Source organism: Cimex lectularius, unplaced genomic scaffold (genome assembly GCF_000648675.2).
Source record: "Cimex lectularius strain Harlan isolate CLEC.00 unplaced genomic scaffold, Clec_2.1 scaffold181, whole genome shotgun sequence".
Classification (NCBI taxonomy): Eukaryota; Metazoa; Arthropoda; class Insecta; order Hemiptera; family Cimicidae; genus Cimex; species Cimex lectularius.
The window spans coordinates 897992-915136 of NW_019392752.1; the positions used below are offsets into that span (position 1 = coordinate 897992).

The 17145-nt window shown below is 36.1% G+C and overlaps 1 protein-coding gene across 3 annotated transcripts in view; it reads left to right on the forward strand.

Annotated features, from left to right (window-relative positions):
• LOC106667104 (neuropeptide CCHamide-2 receptor-like) overlaps positions 1 to 17145 on the forward strand; it is a 212518-nt gene that overhangs the window by 190734 nt on the left and 4639 nt on the right. For all 3 annotated transcript variants that reach the window (XM_014394808.2, XM_024227264.1, XM_024227265.1), the window contains one exon: positions 13161 to 13276. The gene's annotated coding sequence lies outside the window, so the exon portion shown is untranslated. The remainder of the gene's footprint in view (positions 1 to 13160; positions 13277 to 17145) is intronic.

The following is a 17145-nucleotide window of genomic DNA, read 5'->3' on the forward strand; positions in this document are numbered from 1 at the left end:
TGCCCCATCCCCCATTGTATCGAAATCTTTAATCCCAATGAGCACATGTGGGATGCTTTTCGATCACCATCCGCAGCTAGTTGAGCTGCAACAACTGAGCGCAGTTATTTAAGCAATTCATTATAGATAAATTTTAACCTATGAATTGAAATATTATACTAAACATAGTGATAGTCATAATATACTGGACTCCATATTGAAGGCAACTTCACCGCAGTTCGTTATGTGAGCATCTGTGGAGTGAAATTCCTCATGAAATTAGTGACAATCTTAAAGGTGCACAGAGGTTTTAGTTAACAGGGGAAATTTTATCACTATTAATAGTTTACAAAAATTATTGGGTCCATACACATAATTATGAAATTCACACCTTTTATCTTGTGTTTTTTTTTTTTTTAATTTTTAAACGAGGGTTAACAGCAGAGGTTATATCAACCCTCGGGGTGCCGGTGTTTTTGAGAAAAGCCCATTTGTAAGTATGTCGGGCCGCTGAATTCGAACCCGGGACCTTTACCTTACAGTGATGAGCGCCGTGTCAAAGACTAAACCTTGCGGCCACCGACGCCCCCTTTTATCTTGTTATTTTTCAAAATTCCTTAAATAAATTTTCCTTCAGTAAAAAACAATAATTTCTAATCAATTTTAATCCAATTTATTATGAAAATAATATAAAAATGCTAGGGAAAAAAAATTACAAAATTGGCAGTATCCCTATTCATTTCTGAACTGTTTATGTCATTTGTTTAGAGCTGCTTAACTGATGGAACAGAGAAGATGTCAACCAGAAGACAATTCTTTGAAAACTATACGGTGGAGACTTTGATGAAGTACATTATAAAAAATATTTTTCCCCCAATTCATTTCCTCAATACTAATCCATTAATTTAATATTTGTGCGTCAATGATCACTTTCTCTACGTTCAGTTTTGTTTTTTTACAGATTTGCTTAAAATCGTGTAAGAACCTTATGTAGCAAACTGGAAAAAATCATATTTTACGCCATGGTTAATGCTCAAATTTTGCACACAAAAATTAAACGAAGCATGAACTTTATGATTGGACCGATGTCAGCCGATGTGGAAAACGTAATATAAACAAAAAATATTGATATGGGTATATCAACTATATTTGATCATTTTTTTAAAAGTTATTTTACATGAAATGTAATTAAAATTTTTTGTTTGTTCACTTATATATAATTAATTGAGAGCGGCCGTGTTTATAATAAATAAAGGCTGAACCTTGTACCAAATAATTTCTATAACTAATTGTAATGTTAATTATTTGATATTAATGAATACATGGGGCGAACATATTTTGTTCGCCTTTAGACTATCCGAATAAACCAAAGAAGAACTGAATGTGGATGTTACAGACGTACTAAGGAATTTGGAGAATCCGTCTGAGAATTTCGGATTACAATGCTTGGATTAATTTTATATTGTATGGTACTCTATAGCTTTCAAGCTAAAGCTTCTTGTGTCGATAAAAGGACGAAGTAGTGTTGTGTTTAGCATTGGTACCTTTACCGTCAAGTCTAATTTTGGTCCTAGACATCTCCTTAGTAGTACTAAAAGTTTATTTTGTTTTTATCCCATGTAGAAGTCAGTAGTACCTTGCTGTTGACAAGTCAGTTTATTTAATGTGAACATAATTTAAGTTAACATAATTTTAACTAGTTGCGTCATTTGTTTGATTATTCGAGGAATTTACAGTGCTATTGGATGTTGGAGAAGTCTTGCATAGCATTTTAGTAGGAGAAAAAATTGCGGTTTCGTCCGCATAGGTTGCAATGGTGTATCGGCAGGTATATATAGTTATAGGAAGGGTCCAAGAACGCAACCATGTGGGACGCCGGTTCGGATCGTTCTTGTCTCTGAAAACACCTTGGTGCCACACTCCGATCCTCAAAATCTTGGATCAAGAAGAAAATGCGACTGAGCAGTACTTTGTTGTCTACAGAAATGAAATATTTTCAACAACCCTGAAACATTGAGGAATCCCGAAATGATGAGAAAAAATGGATTTATTCTAAACAGAGATGGTATTAGACGATCTAAAATGAGTATTTTGAAGATTTTGAGCATAACTGGGAAAAGGGAGATAGATCTGTAGGGTGATATGTGGCTGAGAGGGTTTTTGGGATATAGGTTTGAGAGTGACGATTTAATACGTTCGTAGTAGAGGAAAGTTAAAGTTTTGAAGAACTTTCTATATGCAGTTTTGACGTATTGGGGGAGTTAAAACGCAGATTGGGATTATTTCGAGTTGGGCTTTACTTCAGACGGCTTTAAAAATTTGCTGTAAGGAGGAAGGTCGTGGAACACCAATGTTACACTTATCCAATGATTATTTCGAATCTCGATGAGGAAAAAGGTGTGTTCAAAATCGGTGGCGATGAAGTTGGACTTGTCCCCGCCGATCCTGAAATGTTTGATACTTTAATCTTCTTGAAAGCTAATCAAAGCGAGATAGAGATAGATAGATAGATAGATATATAGATAGATAGATAGATAGATAGATAGATAGATAGATAGATAGAAGAGAGAGAGAGAGAGAGAGAGAGAGAGAGAGAGAGAGAGAGAGAGTGAGAGAGAGATAGTTATCAAGTGTGAGGAAGGTTACTATTGAAAGTACAAAAATATAAAGCCACATTCTTACAATAATTAACTATATAATCTAAAACCACCATTGTGTAAACAAGATTTATCTGATCTTAACAATAATGATAATCAATAAATCGAGATACTGATCCATTAAAAAGTTACTTTTGAAAAAGCGATTATCATCATTATCATTATTACTACCAACACATTGTTTCCCTTCGTCGGCTCTTTTCGCCTCAAAAAAGCCGACTCCTTATACAAAAATGTCTTTCTATACCGATTACCTTCCCCACCCCTTCAAAATCCAACGTATATAAACATAAAACAACAATATCTCACTGGCACTCTCAACACGACAGGCAAGAATGGCACAATTAAGCAGAAAACAAACACATTGAATGAGTACAAATATTTTGATTGAAAATAAAAAATATTTGTTCTTGCATTGCATAAAATCACTTTTTTTCCACATCCTACATGTTATTTGTTAAATTTAAACGATGTTTGTAAATCCCAGGCCCTGAAGATGATCTCAATAAAGATCGAAACTTATTCAGAAATCGTGCGATGCGGTCTGGTGTGATGTAGGTTTCAGAAAAACATTTTCTTTATAATTAATTAAGGTTTTTAGTTGAGATAAAAAAGTGGATGGCACGAGAGGGATTCGGACCCACGATCTTTGGTTAGATACGCCGCTTCTCTACCACTTGAGCTATAGTGACGATCTACTCAGGCACTAACTTCTCAACTCAACCCCACCTTTTGAATTTTTCCTCCTTTTTGCCTAATTAAATTCACTAGTTTTCGTGGTCGTGACCTCGATCCACACGGACATCAACCCCACTTCTTTTTATTTATTTATTTTGAGTTTTCCCTCCTTCCCGCTCATGCCATTCACTTTTTCATCTCAACTAAAAACCTTAATTAATTGTAATGTATTAATTGGTCAAGCGGATCATGAAATTACTGAATTTAATGAATTAAAAATGGAGTATATTTCACTAAAGCTCTCCGTGGCCATTTCATTTGTCGCCGAGAATCCAATCCGATTACACGACATTTGAAAAATGGCAAAAAGAGGGAAAATTCAAAAGGGGTTGAGATGGGAAGTTGGTGTCCCAGCGGATCGAAGTCACGATGGCTCAGGTGGTAGAGTAGCGGCGAATCTGGCCGAAGGTCGTGGGTTCGAATCCCGCTCGTGACACTGACTTTTTTATCCCAACTAAGAGGCTTAATTAATTGAAAGATATTTATTGGTCAAACGGACCACGAAATTTAGTGAATAATGATAATGATGATAATCGCTTTTTCAAAAGTAACTTTTTAATGGATCAGTATCTCAATTTTTCCTTTAATTATACAATCAATATACTTGTAAATATACCCCCTGTTCCCAGGAGTTGTAATTTAATCTCAGCAGTTAAACATAAGTTTTTATGGAATTTGTTATATTTATTTTATTAAAAGATGAGGGTTTATTTTCTTACGTTTTTCGTGGTATTACTCCTGAAAGGAATCATGAATCACAACTGCTATACGCTTGACAAATTCAATAATTATTGTACTTTCACCCATCATCTTTTAAAATCCATTATTGCTTGAATCAGTTTTTATACCAGGTAATCGGAAAAGTTCGTGCGATCTTTCATTTGTTATTGTTTTATTTCCAGTAATCTAGCTTTTTATTTATATGGGAGGATATGGTGTTTACGTCAAGTATAAGGAAGAGGATGATGCATGATATAAAGAAAGATATCTTGAAGCTTGAACAATTCTGTAAATTAGAAAAAATATTTTATTTTTCTAGGCTTCAAGAACCATAATTTGTGCGTGCTTATTGTACGAATTTTTAGGTCGGTAGTATATCGGCCGAGGCAGCTCGTAAAATCTGCCCTGATGATTTCCTTGACGCAATAAGTGTACGAACTGCCCAAAAGTGGTTTCAATCTTTAAAAAGTAGTTCACCAAACTCAAAGCACACATTTTGCTGAGAACTTTCCGTTTTCGCTTAAACGGGAAAAGGGTGATGACTTTCCGAGATCCATTTTTCGTCGCATGTGACAATCCTGTCAAAAAAATCTCTTTACATAGTGTCGTCAAAACAATTAAAGCCAAATGTTTTGTGTCTGATGATTGTAAGGAAGCAATTTGCTCAGCTCATCATTGCACGTCGATGTAAGGTAAATTGAATGGTTTCATCATTCACGTTGAACACTTTGGCAAGCTTCTGACATGTTTGACAGGAATCATGTTCGATAACTTCTCTCAATTTATCGTCATTGAAGACGTAAGGTCTAGCAGACAGCTCATTACCAGCAGCAAACGTTTTAATCACTTTTGGACTTATCCACTTATCGTTTTATCACCGAACGCATTGCAGAAGTTAATAATTGCCCTCGCATAGTACCAAGCTAAAATTCGTACAATAAAGTTTTGAAACCATAAGAAAGAAAATATTTTATAATTTACAATGAACTGTGCAAAACACTTTTTCTTTATGAACTGACGCATTATCCTCTTTATATTACGTGATGTGAAAGCCTAATGCTCCTATGGATATAGAAATGTGGATTAACTGTAACAATAGCAAATGAAAAACTGCAAGAACTTTTCTGGTTAATTTGTTATTCGAGTGTAATTGTATAAATAGACACAATATAAATTTTATACTGTAATGAAAAGAAGTACAACAAGAAGTAATACAAAATCTCACTGGCACTCTCGACACGACACGCAAGAATGACACAATTACACAGAAGGCAAACACGTTGAGTGAGTAGAATTTGATTGAATATATAAAAAGTATATTTTGCATTGTACAAATTCACTTTTTTTCCACATCCTACATGTATTTGTTAAATGTAAACAATGTTTGTAAATCCCATGCCCTGAAGATGATCTCAATAAAGATCGAAACGTTGGCACGATAAAGAAAATGTTTTTCTGAAACCTACATCACACCAGACCGCATCTCACGATTTCTAAATAAATATCGATTAACGGTCACTAATCACCACACATTTCTACACGAGAAGTACATTTTATCTGGTGTCTAAATTTCTTTCTATTCACGTTGACTCTGAGTGGTCGTTACTTGGTTAAGGTGCTCCGAATAGACCACTCCAGATTCCCCCGTATGGTGGCTGAAGAGATCATCAGGCTGGGGATATTGTGGTCTGCCGACTGGGGGAGACTGGCGGACAGGGCGGGAGTAGGTTTGTCGTTTTTACAACCCGGGAGTAAGGCTCTCTCTCTTCAACTTAAGTCAATTATTAGTCGACTGAAGGATAGTTTTATGGTGAGCAACATAGAGAGAGTGCACGAGAGTGCAGGCTTCCCGTAGGTACTGTATAGGATGCTGGATCACGGAGTTAGATGTGCCAGCTTGGTTCGGGACCAAAATCCAAATAAGAACATTACAGATTTTATCCTAAAACTGAGGGGAGAATTGCTGAACCTACGGCATAAGCCGTATGATCTCCTCAGCCAACAGGAGTGTGTTATGCAATTACCGGGTAAAGGAAAACATAAACCATTTTGTCGAGGAATGCCCCATTCTGTCCGCGTATCGTTTGTCTGCGTTCGGCGAAAGAACCGTATCAATGGACAGATTCATAAAATTGCTCAACGGACCAGATTGAACGCACTTGATAAATTATGCGAAAGCGGCCTGGGCTTATCGAAGGCTAATAGTAAACGAATTTAACTAGTAATTCCTTTTTCTTTTTCTCTTTTACTGCTCATCTCTTTTCATTCCGCTCTTTCCCTTGATATTTGGTGCTTCACTTTCTCCGGTCTCAGCTCCGCTCAATGATTTTTACTCCTCAATTTTGTGTCCTTTTTATTTAGTATTTTCTTATAGATATTACATTTAGCATATATTTAGCTTAATGCATTTGTACGTTTATTTTATAGGATTAATCCAAGCTCCGGCAGACGGTTACCTTGCCGTATTAAGTTTATTTTCTTGAATTCACTACTTTCGTGGTCCGCTTGACCAATTAATACATGACAATTAATTAAGGCTTTTAGTTGAGATGAAAAAAAGTTAATGGCACGAGCGGGATTCGAACTAATGATCTTCGGCTAGATACGCCGCTGCTCTACCACTTGAGCTATAGTGAAGATCTACTCGGGCACTAACTTCTCAACTCAACCCCACCTTTTGAATTTTTCCTCCTTTTTGCCTAATTAAATTCACTAGTTTTCGTGGTCCGCTTGACAAATTAATATCTTTTCTCCTTTTTGCCATTTTTCAAATGTCGTGTAATCGGTTTGGATTCTCGACGACAATTGAAATGGCGACGGAGAGCTTTAGTTTTCATCTCAACTAAAAGCCTTAATTAATAGTAATATATTAATTGGTCAAGCGAACCAAGAAAGTAGTGAATTAATGATTTAAAAAAATGAAGTACACCGATTGTCGTCGAGAATCAAACTGATAACACGACATTTGAAAAATGGTAAAAAGGAGGGAAAATTCAAAAGGTGGGGTTGAGATAGGAAGTTGATGTCCGACTGGATCGAGGTCACGATAGCTCAAGTGGTAGAGCATTGGCGTATCTAGCCGCAGATCATGGGTTCGAATCCCGCTCGTCCCATTAACTTTTTTCATCTCAACTAAAAGCCTTAATTAATTGTCATTTATTTTCTTGTCTGAATTATCTGTAATTTTTATTTTTTTCATGTGTGCAATAAACGTATAATTATAATTATTATTCTTAAATCTCTTTAAGTTTTATGCTTGTAATAATTATTATTGTAGTGATTATTGTTTTTAAAATTACTTAAAAATTTACACATAAAATTTTGAATATTTTTATTTTATTTTGGACAATCATAAATAAAATCTAGAATGGTTGGTGTAGAAATTTAAGTAGTAAAAATCTTTAAAAAATTACTTTTAACATCGTCAATATTCATGTAGAAGAAGAGAAACCCTCGTAAGCTTTTTATTTTTCACTTATTCTGAAATTTTATTGAAAACGAGATTGAAAATCATGTAGTGATTTAATCAAAAAAATGTAAATTATTTGTACGAAATGTATAAAATGTCAGATTTTTTTTACACACATACGAACACGGAGGGAGAACACGAACATAATTGAACTGTCAAACTTTTTAGGATGATGACGTGGTTCAATACGTCAGAGGTTCAATTTGTAAAATGATTGTTCAAGGAGTCGGCAATACAAAGAAAATTAATTTCAAACTGAAAGTAAAGCATAAACAGGCCATCGTTTCGAACTTTTAAGGATCGTCTGTATAACGCAATCAACTAGATTACGTTAATCCAATATCGAAAGGGGCAGATGGCAGTCTTGATTTTTAGATAAACCGTTTTGGCGAAGCGGCGTAAAACTTAATTATTTAACAGCATCAAAACCATCCAATCAGACGGCTTAGGGAAAATCGCATCATTCGCTCGACAACTCCCGATTTGTCTTGAATCATCTGGTACCAAGTCTAGCGTGATATTCCGTTATGAAAATGTCACTGATGTTAACTTCTAATTTCGAGTCATAAAGAAAACAAGAAGTTAATTTCAAAAGTATATCCACTTTCTCTTCTTTTAAACCTAGGCACATTCATTAAAAAAGATTGACTTTGATAATGCAAGTGATAACAATTAAGGTACTTTTTACTACCAACATTTATTTAAATATAAACGACAGTCAGATCAACATTGAAGTCTGTAATAGTGGAAATTATAAATAAAATAAAATAAAGTTAAAATGCTAATTCTAAAAATAATTACGAGTTGAAAACATACTTATTGATTCATCATTTTCAGATTCAGCGTAAAAAAATGTAAGCCTGCAAAGGAATTTCAAGCCAGAGTGATAAAATAATTTATTCATGATCTTTATGAAAGAGTCCATTTGTTATTCAAGGAATGGACGTTTATAAATAATGACGGGAAGTCGACAAGAACCATGTACAGATTGTGATTTACGATTGTTTTGTTGTTATTTCTGGTCGAATCGTTTGCCCTGGGACCCTCAAATATTTAAATGATTTACTCCTTGACGATAAACGCCATAATTTCTCGAAGAAGACTCAGAAATAAAACTGGGCAAAAAATTTCATTGTGAGGATTGGGGGTTTTTACAATAATTTTTCTTTTAATACGTGGATTAGTTTCCTATAATCTTCAATGTTTTTTATCTTATATTGGTTTTGTCTAGGTTAAGAAGCAGCTCCTTAAAACAAAAACCTTCATAAATATGAACATGTCTATCAGAAAGGAAAATTATTATGCATTAGCAACCTTCTTGGACATTGAAGGAGCATTTGACAATATTCCTTTTGAAGCAATGATTACATAACCTGCTGCAGATGGATAGAATCAATGCTAAAAAGCAGAAAATTGCAGGCCTCCATGTTCCACGAAAAATTAGAAGCAGCGGTGGCGAGAGGATGTCCGCAAGGAGAAATACTTTCGCCTCTCCTGTGGAATGTGGTAGTGGACGACTTCTTAATGCAAACTAAATGAAAGAGGAATCTTTATCCAAGGCTATGCAGATGATATTGTCATACTAATTCGACTCAACATTAAAAGAGCTCAACCAAAGAGCTCTAAACTCAAACTCGGTGGAACAATGGTGTCCAAAACGGGGACGGTGTGCAAACCCCTCAAAAACTACCTTAATTGCTTTCACCAAGAAAAGAAACATATAAATACAAGGTTTACATTTCTATAACGAAATGCTGTAGTTAAAAAAATGAGGTCAAATACCTAGGAATAATATTCGATAAGAAGTTAACCTGGAACCCTCACCTGCAGCATAATATAGCAAAAAGTAAAATATCGCTAATGATCACAGGAAGAACCCTAGGCAAATCTGGGTGATGAAAACCGGAAATGGCCTACGGCAGGAATAAGACCCAAAATAACCCACGGATCATTAATTTGGTGGACCAAAGCCCAACAAAAAGCATCTACTCAAACATTAGGCAGCATACAAATACCAGCAAACCAATGTATAATAGTGGCAATGAGAACAATCCTTACAAGTGCACTAGAAACTCGCTAAACCTACCTCCACTGGAAATATTCATACAAGGAGGGGCTATGAAAAGTTCATTTAAGCTTCAAAAACATTTAAATTTGATAGGAACTATACAATTCGGCCATACAACTATAATTAACAAAATCAGACAATCATTCATTAAAATGGGGACTGACTAAATGATCCCGGAAACAATCTTCACAACATCCTACAAATTTTCAACGGACTATATAGGAGAAGAAGAACACAGGAGAGCATCAGATACAATGATATGGTATACAGCTGGCTCCAAAACAAACGAAGGAACCGGATCGGGCATTTACTGACAAGCCCAAAACATGAGCAATCAAACTCATTACGGAAGCACACTTTGGTCTTTCAAGCAGAATACATGCCATCAAAGCTTGTGCTCTGGAAAATCTTAAAAGAGGTTACACTGACAAAAAATTCTCATAATATCTAATAGCCAAGGAGCCATTAAAGCATTAGCATGTAAAAGAATCATATCAAAATTAGTCAGCGTATGCATCCAAAATCTCCAAAACTTGGGGAAACAAAACAACCTGATAACTTAAGTTCCAGGGCACAGAGAAATTTTGCGTAACGAGAAAGCAAAGAGACTGGCTAGAGGAAGATCTGCAAGACCATATATAGACCCCGAACCTATACTTGGGATAACAAAAACAAATATAGAATCCTCCATCGCAGAATGGATCCAAATAAAACAAAAGGAAAAGTGTATAAACTCTAACGGTGCTAGACATAGTAAACTTATGATGAAACAACCCTCACCAATACTGGCAACATCTCTGCCGCAACTGGAGAAGGCGATACTCAGAGGAGTGGTAGGACTACTAACCAGTCAACAATACAAGAGGATCTTTAGCGACCGCACCTGGCCTTTTCGGCCTTATCGGACGTTTTGATTCTCAAGATGAGAGCTGACGACCTCCGCATACGACTGAATGGTGTTACGTTGCAGCATTGGTGTAGAGGCGCCCCCTAAGGGCCGAGAAAACCTCGCTCCCTCTTGTCCACTCCGAATGGTCGGGCCCGCATTGTGCATCGGGTCGTATGCAGCACGCAAAGGGCTAACAGGCCAAAATACATCAGCCTGTTCTCCCGCGTACTCCCTAGATAGAGAAGGCCACTCTATCTCCCTGAGAATAGGGGCTCCGCTAGCGTAGAAACTTCCGGGAACGCCATAGGCTCAGCCTAGGTGGTCCGATCCTTCGCTTCCCCAAGGGTATCACGCCGGTCATACGCACAACAATGCAAAGCATACTCGAGTTAGAGACATCGATTCACTACCCGTTTCCGTTCGCTTACTCACGCATTCGAGGGACTATTCAGCATGATCATCGCGTCCTCAACGGTTACACGCTGTCGTCCAGTCGAAACGTCTCCCGTGAGGCCGGGGGTAATTACGCTGGCCATACTCAAGCTTCACGAAGGTCACAGATAGAAGACAGCTCTGTCTAAGTTCCCGCCAGGGGCGTCACCACGCGCCACCACGAATCCGGACTCTGCTAAGGAACCCGACCCTAGGCCGACACGAGTACAGCTTGTGCTTTAGAGAGGTTGCCACGCCCTCAGGGCTTCATCTTTATTTTGTGCCCGGAACCCCCCTTGCAACCAATGGTTGGGAGGGGTCACAGGATAGAATGAAGGAACTCTGATTGAGAAAAAAGGCCGTGGATGAGAACACGAGGTGAGCCGTTTCGGGGTCTCGAGTCTCAAACCAGTGTGGTCGTCCACCCGTCGTCGTCGTAGTTCCACACATAGTGGGCCACGGCTCCCATTATTACTAAACTATTAACCGGTCACTGGCATCTGAGAAAATATCCACATAACATGGGTATATACAATGAAGATCCCATTTGCAGATTATGTAATGAGGAGGAGGAAACAGCCACCCATATCGTCTTCGACTGCGAAGCAACAGCTCAATGGTTAGTCAACCTAACATAAGAAAAACTTAGAGAATGAAATTGTAGCAGCGACAAGACCTAAGGAGAAGAATAGAGTCCATTGCACTAAACTAAGGAACTAGGAAGGTACAATAAGCCAGAAGGCTGCAGTACCTGGGGAGTACAAACCCTGCTTCCTAGTCTCCTTATCACCATCCCATACCATTCCGACCCTGGAAATCACTTCCTCCCAGCAGTCTTTGAGGCCTTTATGTAATAAACTGAAATTGATAACATTCTTAATAAACATTGGCGTCAGCCTGCTCGTTCAGTCATCAACATGTGTTGGTCAGTTATTAACTTCTTCACTGTCGTATTCTCATGTGAGGACCTGAAATTTGTTTGGGAAAATGATATTTGGCATATCTGATAGCTTTTGTAAACAGCATTAGAGGATGTGCGTAGTATATCTGACATGCGTAGTAAATCGGATTTACCAATGTTTCGAACGTTCTTTTCAATGTTATTGCTTTCCTTAGAGATAATTTGTTAGTGCAATTGCAAAACTAAGCATACATAACAAACTAATCGCTTACAAAACACTCATCAGACCTATTTGGACCTACGGAGTCGAGCTGTGGGGCTCGGCCAAATCATCCAATATCCTTAATGCTCCCTTCTACGTCACAAATCAAACGATCCATAAAGATCTTAAAATCCCTTTCGTGAAAGATCTTATCCATACACGCTTCTTCACTTTTCACTCTAAACTCTCCCTCCATCCTAACCCTTTAGCCCTAACTCTTTCCTCAACATCTCACCCTTACAATCCTCCACGCCGTTTAAAACGACGATGGCCTCGTGACCTTCTATCTAACCCACCAAATTAACTTTTACTCCCCCCCCCAATTAAATAAAAGTTGGTTTCTCTCCTCACTGCCTTCTGGTCTGACAGGACTAGTTTGCTCAATGTATATTATGTACAGATAGCAATAAATAAAATAAATATATAAAAAAAATAATAATAATTTAAAATAAAGAATGAAATCAACTGATCGTATGTTTGCTGTTGTTTACCTGTTGAGTAGATTACAACAGACGGATTAGCGTTTCCAGGCTAGCAAATTTATATTTTTAAGTTTTTATATTTTTAGTTGTTACGTCGATTCGATTAATAATATAAATTACCAAAACTTTGAGTGTTTGGTTGTAATATGTTGTAAAAAAACTCGATAAATGATCAGAAGATTGATTTCAAAACTAAATTGAAACAGGAGTCCTTATGATCGTTTAATGAATTCAGGATTTCATAGTTTTGACGTTGTTTAATTACAATGAGTAAAGTAGAGGGGTTATAATCTACAAACTAATTAATTAATTAAGCTCGGCTAATCGGGCATTTACCGTTTGATTGATCTGTTCTTCTGGGGTAAAGATGGCGATTTTTTTAAAAAATTAATTGCCTGTCTTTTAGACCGATAACTTTCCTACAATCTTTCCTCAAGAATATTATAATTAAATAAAAACGTCCTTAAAAATTATTGCAAATAAAAAATTATTGAATTTATATTTTGTTTTAAAAAATCATTTTTTTATTCCTCTTGAATTAATTTATTTTGGATTTTTTCCAGGCTATAGATGCATTACCATAACGCAACATTGGAGCAAAATGGACGGTCCGATGGACGAATTATTTGAGACTAATAAATTGTACGAAAATATTTAAATCAAGGAAAAAGTAAATCAGGTAAGAATATCTCGTATTATCTAAAGATTTGTTGAATGTAAATTTTAAAATAATAAATTCTCTTTTATTTCTTGATTAATTGTTAATGAACCCACACTGTTGACTGACTGCTGGGCAATTATGTATCAAAACTGACTAAACAATCGTCCCAATTTAGACCACCAATCTGTCATCTATTGGACTTACGTCAATGGACTTTGTAGTTCAACCAAACAATCCCACCTCCAACGAATCTCCTCCTTACAATCCAAAATCCTCCGAACCCACTGTACAATCATTCCCTGCACAGCTACCTCACTAACCAACTAACTCAAAGCTGTCCAGTTATTTTATATTTAACCCAGCATTTGTCATTTCTTATAAAATTGAGTGTAAAAGATCAAAGAAGTCTTATAAATTCCAGAGATTTTGATTATTGTAGAAAGGAAGGGGTTTAACACTTTTCACACGATTTACCTTTTGTACTATAATCCGCGTAAACTCCCGCATTTTTATGTCTGATTTTATTTCATTTTTGTTTCTACCACCTTTCCTTTTATGTTTTTTCTTATCTGTCGACTATATTCAAGAGTATCGGGCTGCGCCATTCTGACTGTATCGAATATAAACTCCCCTTCCCTAAAGAAAATTTTATTTCTCTTCTCGCAAATCATAACAAGATTTTCTACACTGTATTTTTCGCCTTTTTATCCGTTATTAATGCCGTAATTAAAATAAATCTTTTTAGGCTGATAGACTTATTTGTTATTAATTAATTAAGGTATTTAGTTTAGACAAAAAAAGTCAGTGACACGAGCGGAATTCGAACCCACGATCTTCGGCTAGATACGCCGCTGCTCTATCACTTGATTTTTTCAATTTTCAATTTTCTCAACCCCTCTTGAATTTCGGGGTTAAGATAGGATGTTAGTGTTCGAGTGGATCGAGGTCACGATAGCTCAAGTGGTAGAGCAGCTGAGTACCTAACCGAAGATCGTGGGTTCGAATCCCGCTCGTCACACAGACTTTTTTATCTCAAATAAAAACCTTAATTAATTGAAAGATGTTCTTTTCCGAGGATCTTCGGAAGAGGTCAAAACAGAGAAAACTTCCTTACGGTTTTCGCCGAGCTTTCGACAGTTTTATACTGTCATCTTCAGGGCCTGTTTTATTATCATATAAACAAACAATTATAACATGAAAAAACAATAATTACAATAATAATTGAATATCTTACTTTAAAACCTTAATAGGAATTTAAATAACATGGTGTTTTGGGCACAGAAGTACAATGATTTTTGTGACTCAGCATCTAAATATTAATTTAAATTGAGAAACATAAATAATTAAAAATTATACGTAAAATTACAATAACAATAAAATTAGAAACGTGGTCAAGAAAGGTTACCTCATATAAGACCAAAAAACAGGTACAAGTGATCATAGAAAACGTTTTTTAACTATATATATATTATACACAATCAAATTATCTTAAAAATTTAAACAACAATAAAGTAGGATCACAGATCAAATCAATAAAGACCGATAAAAATAAACTCTCTGTGAACGAGGGGAAACAAAGGCTACGGGAAAACAAACGTTTTTTTCTCTCCTAGTTAACAATAACCGTCACCACTCACCAGGGCGATGTTCTCCTTTCCCTCCTTTGTTTAGAAATCCTGTATTCATTTAGGAGGCCTGCAAAGACCGAAATGGATCCCAATCTATCAGTTTGTAGATTACAGGTATTTGGGGTGACACTTATATATATACTTTTTCGATCAATAATCTCCTTTCCAAGTTCGACTCCACGGACAAAATTTTCGGGGAGTCGAACTTGAAAAAGTGATTATTGTTTAACGCATGGGTGGCAAGTCCAGATATCTTTTTTTTATTGTCGCAATCCAACCTGTGTTGGTTCAACCGCGCAGACAATTTTTGCTTTGTTTGACCTACATAGTTGACATTGCATTCACCACATGACACCTGATAGACCACATTGCAATGTGATCCGATTGGTTCTTTTGTTTTTAGATTTGCATGTAATACATTTAGGTTGTTCTTATATTTACATGCAATACCTACATCCCCAACCTTATGTCTGAAGAGTCTTTTTAATTTTTGAGACACTTCAGGTATATATGTGATAGACTTGAAAAAAATGGGTTTTGCCAACCCGTTATTTACCATCTCGATTTGTTGTACCATCGCACTTTGGTTTGGAAAAACATTTTCAACATTTATAGAGTTATTTGTCATTTCGACATTGCCATTACTAACATTAACTTGATTATGCCTGAATTCAGTAATTAGTCTCTTGATCAATGCCACCGGGTAATGGTTATTTTTAAGTAAATTGAAAATTAGTTTTACATTCTCTTCCAAAAACTTTCTGTTACTTAGACCCAACACCCTACTGATTAGGTTCTTGGCACAATTTATCTTTAGTGAAAAAGAATGTGCAGAGTTGAAATCAAAATATCTTCCCCGATTTATTGGCTTACTATACCAGTTAGTGACCTCTTCCGAAGATCCTCTGAAAAGAACTTCTTGTATCCAGCAGGTCGATAATCTATTTTCATCGTTAATTGAAAGATATTAATTGGTCAAGCGGACCACGAAAACTGGTGAATTTGTTATTAACGTTGTACGCACAACAGCAACAGTGTATTGAAAGAATTAGGAAAATCATGCAGCATTTCCAACGTCTCCGAGGGCATTTATGATGTATTTTATTCTTTTTTCTTCCCAGTAGTTAATTTTCAGATATTTTACGGTGGTTTTTTGTACTAAATGCAAGTGTATTAAGTGTTAAATTTATTATTTATTACTGGTTGTTAATGTTACTTTGAATATTGATGTTCAATACAGTGCTGAGGGTATTAACTTAAACTGTGTTAATCGTGTTAAAGTAGAAAATTTTTGTTGAGTATCTCGCTAACTAATAACATACTCAACTACAGCCCTTTCTGGGGTCAGCTAGCTTGAGTGCCTATGTAATTGATTTCAAAGTTAGTCTTTGTGAATATAAGAAAGAAAAAGTTAGATTGAAAATAGGCCGTTACAAAATGGAAGTACGGAGAAATTCTTTACTCACGAACTTTCTGGATCAAGGTCTTGAAGGAAAAAGCAAATTCCGTTATTACTGCCATGTTTTCGACCTTTTTTTATATCATCATCAGGGCAAAACAATCATATAAATGTATATATGATTAAATATCATGTAATGTATGTACTAAAAATCGCTAATGTACAATTCTTAACAAGTACACACAAGAAAGTATGCTACTATGGTGTGAAACAAAAACAAATTATCATCCGCGACAACCAGCAGGCAGTCGGACGTTGAGCTCTCCTGTAGAACAAGTAATTAGTTTGCTTTATTTTTACTCCAATTAATTAAGGTTTTTTGGTTGTGATAAAAAAGTCAATGGCACGAGCGGGATTCGAACCCGAATTTGTCGCCGAGAATCCAATCCGATTACACGACATTTGAAAATGGCAAAGAGGAGGGAAAATTCAAAAAGTGGGGTAGAGGTGGGAAGTTGGTGTCCGAGTGGATCGAGGTCACGATAGCTCAAGTGGTAGAGCAGCGGCGTATCTAGCCGGATCGTGGGTTCGAATCCCGCTCATGCCATTGACTTGTTTATCTCAACTAAAAACCTTAATTAATTGTAATATATTAATTGGTCAAGCGGACCACGAAATTAGTGAATTTAATGAATTAAAATGAAGAATACTTCACTAAAGCTCTCCGTGGCCATTTCATTTGTCATTATTTTTATTTGATGATGGCATTTGTACACTATCAGCGCATTGTTTAAGGTGTGTATCTGTCTTTAAAAAATATGGGTTCATTTTGGTATAATAAATTAATACTTAATGTACTT